Here is a 7,648-nt window from a genome sequence, read left to right on the forward strand (position 1 = left end):
TTGAATCCATGGATAGTGGGAGGAAGTTTCTGGCATGTGCAGAGAAGGATAGACCCTCTTTCACGGTTACAAATCATTTGTTACATGTGATTCGGACACTGTCACGGTCCCAACCCATTCATACCACACCTTCGACCAAACGCATCCTAAGACAGTGTCACAGTTTGTACCTAGTATCTAAAAATGTTGCCATCTCATCAGCGGTGCCATTAGAAAATTATTTGCCACCAATTCAGCAGTTTGTGCAGCCAACTTTGGTCCACACATCCGAGCAGCCAAGCAGTAAAATACTAAATCTTTATGGCACAAAGAAACTGGGCATCAGAGCAACTAGGTGCTCCGGAGTCCGGGTCCCTGATTTTTTTCCGTTGCCTTGGCTCGCCAGTGCAGGGCACCAGTGCGAGATGTAGCAACAGTTGTCTTTACACTGGTTTTGGCATACATAGTGGACAGTCTTAGTGCTATTAGTTCTATGTTACTAAATTTGTGCATGTACACACCTGTTAATATCGATTTGCTGTCATCCAAACACTGTCGCTATGCTGTTGTAGTTATATTTACCTTACTTATAAAATGCTTAATTTGTTATTTATAGTACATGAGTAAGAACTTGTAGTGTTGTTGTAGTTAAATATAGCTTTTGATGTTTCAGAATTTGGTTGTTGTCTTAGTAGCAATTAATTCCTTTGCACATTGATCTTTGTGAGAAGATATGTCATAATTAACCTGTTTCTTCAGTTTTTCAAAATAAGTATTGGTGATTTTCTATGTTGCTATAAACCCATTTCCCCTACAATTGTTACTGGTCTAGTTTTAAATATTATAGGATGAATGGAAGTGTTCTTACTTGGAGTGGGTTGATCAAGAGTGGCCACAGTCTTTGAAGATGTGCCTAGCAAAGCTCAGGAGCATGTATGAGGAAGAGAATAGAGGTAGTTTTAGAGAAAGTGTTGCCAATGTTGAAGAATATTTGAAGATGCGGGATAAAAAGAGGAAGGTGGAGAATGAGCTCAGATTTTTTAAATTAGACTTTGCTAACATGGTGTTGGCGAAGGAGGAGGCACTTTCCCAGTTGGCCAGTGCAAAACAGGTTCTTACTGAACTGAAAGCAGAGTTGGATAAGACGAGCCTGGATGATCTCGATTAGGGAAATGAATATATTGTTCTTGTGAAGTTGAACTAGCTATATGTTGTACTGTGCTGTTTTCAGGTAGCTATCGTACTGTGATGTTAAAATATATTTATGTGCCTGATATGAAATTGGCAAACAGTAGTTCGATATGAAATGTAAATTTGCATAATACTGGAATTATTAATTGTAAACTAATAAACCTACTAAATGGGTCATGGAACTTTACAAACGGTTCTAGCAGTAAAAGCGCTTGTGATGGATAGCCCAATGACACACAGTTTTCTTCATCAAATCGTGTGTGATGTAGTTGATAAAAGAAAATGGTTAACCAAGGCAGAGTGTGTGTGATAGTTACACCTATCACACACGATCCTATACATAAACCTATGTGAGATGTACATACGAACGGAAACGTTTTCCCCGGATTGACTGTGTGGGATGTACATACAAACAGAAACATTTTCCCAGGATTGACTGTGTGGGATGCACATACAAACAGAGACGTTTTCCTTGGATTGACAATGTGGGATGTACATAAGAACGGAAATGTATTCCTTGGATTGAATGTGTGTGATATACATACGAACGGAAATGTTTTTCTGGGATTCACCATGTGGGATGTACATACGAACGGAAACGATTGGGTTTCGATGCCTCGCCCAATCGCACACGAGCTCATTTTTTCCTAGCATGTGTGCCAGGAGGGCCTATCCCCAACGGTTTCTGGGTCGTGTGGGAAGGACCCCCTATCGCCCACACTTACTTGGCGACAGTTCCAAATGCTGTCACAGAAAGGGGTTAAAAACCGTGTGTATAGCACCTTGTTGTACCAGTGATTGTTCCTGTTACTATTGCTATCAAACTATCATACTACTGTGCTACTAAACACTCTACTACAAATATTTATTTCTCCAGGTGTGGTTGAATTGACAACCCAACTGCTAATACTAAATATTCTTTGGATCTCTTTGTGTTGAATCAATACATTTGGGTGAAATACTACCCTCGAAGACAGTCGTGATCCCCTGTACTTGTGGGTTATCAAGACCTTTTTTTGACGCCGTTGCCTGGGAGCATAGCTGTATTTGTTGAGTCACTTAGCAATTATATGTGTTGATCACTATGAAGAATCTGAAAGACGCTAAGACCAAGATCGTACCCTCTAAGATGAGGGGTGGTAAGGAACTGCCATCTAGCTCCGCACTTGATTTACCTTCTATTTTAAGTAGACTTGCGAGACCACCACCTGCTATACAATATGATATGTCCCAAGTAATTGATGATGCTACTTCTGCTTTAAATGGAACCTATGATGATGCTAGTACTTTGCTTGATAAAATTGTGCCACTATGAGAATTTCTTGATGAACAACTTGCTAATGCTAAAGAACTTGAGAATGATGAATTGATGCAAATTATGATTCACCTATTATGCCTAGCTCTCCTAATAGAGTTGAAACACCTAAGATACCAAAGGGCTATGTTATAGATTGGGAGACATCTAGACAAATTCTTGCTTGTAATAATAGAGATGATGTTAAGAAATTATTGAGTAAGCTGAAAGAAAAGTTTATGATACCGAGTAAGGACTGTGAATTATCTGTCGACTCTAAGTTAATTACTTTGATTGAATATGATCCTTTCAATGGTTATGAATCTGAAACTGTTGTGGCACACCTTGCTAACTTGAACGATATAGCCACTCTATTTGCTCCTGAGGACAAAATTTGCTACTACTATATTCTTAGTTGTTTCCGTTCTCATTGAAGGGTGATTCTAAGAAATGGTTTAATACTCTTGCTCCTGGTTGTGTGCGTAGTCCCCAGGATATGATATACTACTTCTCTAAAAAAATATTTTCCTGCTCATAAGAAACAAGTTACCTTATAGGAAATATTTAACTTTGTGCAAATTGAAGAAGAAAATCTCCCTCAAGATTGGGGGAGGCTTCTACAATTACTTCATGCTTTGCCTAATCACCCTCTCAAGAAAAACAAAATACTTGATGAAATAACATGTGGTGCCCCCCATGTGAGGTTTTGGTAATTGATGCCATTCTCTATGAACAATCGGTTGCCTTGAGTTATATTCGAAGGATTTGTCCAAAGGCATTTCTTGAAGTCCATGTGTTGGTTTCAACGAGTTTATGAGTTGACCAAGGTGCTATTCAAGGAATTATCCAAAGTTTGGTAAGAGAGAAGACATGAAACAAGGTTGATCAAGACTAAGTCAAAGAGTGAATTAAGTTCATCAACACACAAAGCGTATAAGATGTACCGAGAGGGATCAAGTGATATCATGGTATGGTAAGCATTGTCCATTACACTTTTTGTACTAACCCATGGTCTACGTGAGAGTTATATGTGGGTTAGGTATGTTTCCATGGGCTTGCGTCAAGAGGAAAATATCATACAACCCATGGAGAGGATGACATCAAGTGATGATCGTCATGAAGATTGTGGTGTGCAAGTGTAACACCCCATATGTATATTTCCCAATTTGGCAATATATCCATTTTGGTCTTCATCCAATTCTTGGGTCTATCATGGTTGGCTTCTTTTTATCTACCTTTGTTTTGTTTATTTATTGCATTGCTATGCCATCATCTTGTTGCATCATGGCCTCATCATGTGTTTGCATTGTGCTGAGAGTCATTCGCATATCCCCATCATCATGTGCGTCTTCATATTGTAGCATATTGCATTGTGGCATGTTCTTATGGATCCAAGCTTCATCACTTTCCCCATCACCCCCCTTCCTCTCATTCTCTTTCCTTCTTTTGGAAAGTGCCATTTTCACTCCTCCTTTAATGTTCATATTTTCCCCAAAATTCTAGCACCATGCCCTAAACCTCTGTGCCAAGTTTCACCTATTTTGGATTGATTTGGTTAGGTTTTAAAAGGGCTCAAATTTGAATTATTTTACTTCCTTTAAAAATCTCCAAAGCAATTTTGTAAATTAGTGCACATTTCCAAGAGCATGAGGATTTTCTCACTCCCCCAAACTCCTCTTATATCCCCATGCACTTTTCCTTTTGCTTTCTGTTTGAGGAAATATAGAAAGGGAAGAGAAGCAGCATCAGCATCCTACCTGGGCCTCGGCCTCCAGGCTGGCCCAGCAGCAGTTCTAGCCCCAGCCCGCTCAGCCTGCCCGCACCTCCTCCTCTAGAGATGGCAATGGGTCGGGTTTGGATCGGGTTGAACAATCTCAAATCCATATCCATGTCCATGAAGACAGTCTTTGCCCGCCCATGAAAAAATCCATGGGTGAAAAATTGTGTCCATGTCCAAATCCGATGGATATCCATATCCATTGGATATCCATTGGGTCCTCTCGAGACATATAAATAAGACATAACACAATATTAACATAAACTCTTCCATTCTTCACCTCGTGGTACGCTAGGCTTAACTTATGGTAAATCAACATCCACTAACAACCTAAGATCATTCAGTTTTTTTCTAATAGATGAGAATGACGAGTCATTTAAGAAGGAGGTAAAATAAGGGAAGGGGTGTTGGAGTATGTTACAGAGGGGATTGAATGTCAACTAAAAAAAGTTACGATGGGGATTGTGTAATTTCTTATGCATGTTTTAGATAAAAAAAGTGTAAAATTGTTGTGGGACATATGACCGTGGGGCAGGGATAGCAGATTTTTCCCCCATTAAGTCATACTATCGGGTCGGGTTTGGGTATATCCATGGGTACAAGATTATATCCATGCCTTATCCACGAACAATCGGGTCGGGTTTGGGCGCCGCCCACAAAAGCATATCCAAACCCTATCCATTCGGGTCAGATATCCATGGATATCCATGTCCATGGATAAAATTGCCATCCTTATCCCCCTCTTTGCCTTTTCTCACCCAGGCGCAAATGCACCCCCGCTAGCGCGCGCCCACATGGACAAGGCGGCCCCACTGGTCAGTGACCACACGAGCACCCCACACCCACCTTTCTTCCACCTTGGTCCCCTACGAGAGCATGCACATGGCCACGGCCGAGCGCACACGAGCTCACCCCGCTCGCCTGTCCTTCTATAAGGCGTCCCTCCTTGCACTACCGAACCCCTAGGATTTCCCTCTTCCTCCTCCCCGCCGCCAGGTGTGCATCGGCCACCAGATCCGCCACCTGCACCCCATCCCGAGCGCGTCCAGGAGCGCGAGCTCGTCGTCGCCGAGCACCCCGTTGTCCTCCGCCCCACAGGTCGTGTCTGCTACCTTCCACGACATCGACTACGTCCACTATGTTGTCCACGTGGATCCGGAACGCGTCGCTGTGACGTCTTCTTCTTCTTCATCGTCTCCGGCCTCCTCTGTGTTTGGCTGCTTCCGTCTCCGTCTCCATTCACCTCCCGACCAAATGGAGCTCTCCTCCGAACTCCTGGTGATCACACGTGTCCCCCCATCTCTTTTTCCCCATCGATAGATCTTTCCGTCGTCTTTAACCTCGAGCACCCGCACGCACCGCCGTCGGACCTCGTCACGAACAAGTGCTCCGTCCCTCGTAGATCGCTTGTGCTTGTCCATCTTGTTCTCCTTGACGCGTAGGCTAGATTTGTGCCTGCTGCCGCTTTCTTAACCCGGCGGCTTGTCATGTTCGAGCTTGCCGCCGCCGTCTCTGGACCTCGTTGCCGGCAGTGTTTCCGTCGCCGTTGGGCGTCGTGTGTACCAACCGCGAGCATGGGTTCCTCTCGCGCTTCCCTCCAGCCACTCCGCCACCCCACTAACCCACCATAGCCTTCTCCGGTGACCTAGTCTACTACCGTGTCACGCTCATCACCAGTAGAGCTCTGCTGGGTTGATTCAAAACCAATACCTGCCCCTCTCCATCGAGCACACCCGCATAGCCTAGTGGCTCAAGCCACGCCACTCCACTTAAGCGACCTACGTTCGATCCCCCGCTGGCGCAGTAAACTCCCCTTTTTATTTCCATTTGTACACCCACTGACAGGCAGGGCTCAGCTGGCGTCCTCTCTCCCGTTTCCTTCTTTTGTTTTATTTTAGATTCAGATTATATTCCATTTATGGCCTAGAGCATCTTTCCAATTCGGGCAGGTCCTTTTCTGGACGTTTCCAAATTTGGAAATTGCCATTTCTGTATATTCCATTTTAGGCAGGTTATGTTTTGCATATTTGTGATGATTTTTCTACAGTAACCTAGACATATTATATATGTTTGGGGTAGAAAAATTCCACCAATCTAGTGGTAGTATTAGTTTCTGCATTTGGGCAAGTTCATGATCATGCCATTTTACATCATGTTGCTATTTTGTCTTTTATGTATGATAAATTCAAATAGGCTATGTGGTTGTTTTGGAATATGGATAGCTTCATTTTCATGTCTACTTCATGCTAGATTTTATTTCATGACATTTAGTGCACTGTGATGAGTGCCACAAGCTTGCGAAGTTGCTATCATGAATCTATTGCTGCCATGCATGAATTTTTTCCTCTTAAGTCTGAAATCTGTTCATATCATTTGTCATGTTTGCATTGCTGCTATCATCAATTCTGTAGGCCTTTGGGACAAGTTCAGTAAGGGAGTTTTATTAAGTTCATTTAGTACTATCATGCCATGATCTTGTGTACTGTAATATGTTCCTGTAGCATATAGTTTACTAGGCATTAACATTGCAACTTGATGATGTTTCTGTCATGTTCAGTGAATTTCTGTTAAGTCTGTTAAACGGTTATCTTTTGCATTTTTGCCATGCTGTTTTAAACATGTTCTAGTGAGTTCTAGCAGTATCTCAGTGTTCATGATTTGTAGAGCTTCACCTGTACTTCATTATCATGTACTTTGTTTCCATGTTTGGATGTTGTAGCATGTTTAAACTTTGCATCCAAGTTGGTATGTTGCTATTTTCGGCAGATTGCATTGCATTTTGTTTGGCTTGTCATTTCCAAACTGTGCACCCGTTTCCAGTGATCTTTATATCGATTTCGACCGATATCTCTCAATCTATCTAGTGGCATGCTTGGTTTGCCAAGTTGGTGCCATGATCATCTTTCCCCTTCTGTAGTACCAATATGCATTGCACATCATATCTTGCATACCATGCCATGTCTTGCATCATGTTGCTTGCGCATTGCACCCTGATTGAGTGTTGTTCCGTTGCTTGTGTTCTTGTCTTGGGTAGAGCCGGGAGACGAGTTTGTGAATGAGGATCCTGTCGAGTACGTTTACGAGGAGCAAGCTTTTGACAACCCTGAGAACATTGCAGGCAAGATGATCATTACCCCTGATATCACTTATATCTTTGCTTGCTAGTTGTTCGTTTTATCGCTATGTCACGCTACCTACCACTAGTTTATCAAGCCTCCCATATTGCCATGTCAAGCCTCTAACCCACCTTCCTAGCAAACCGTTGTTTGACTATATTACCGCTTTTGCTCAGCCCCTCTTATATCGTTGCTAGTTGGAGGTGCAGTGCAGGTTGTTCCATTTTGGAACATGGATATGTTGGGATATCACAATATCTCTTATTTAATTAATGCATCTATATACTTGGC

This window comes from Triticum urartu, chromosome 7 (genome assembly GCF_003073215.2).
Source record: "Triticum urartu cultivar G1812 chromosome 7, Tu2.1, whole genome shotgun sequence".
Classification (NCBI taxonomy): domain Eukaryota; kingdom Viridiplantae; phylum Streptophyta; class Magnoliopsida; order Poales; family Poaceae; genus Triticum; species Triticum urartu.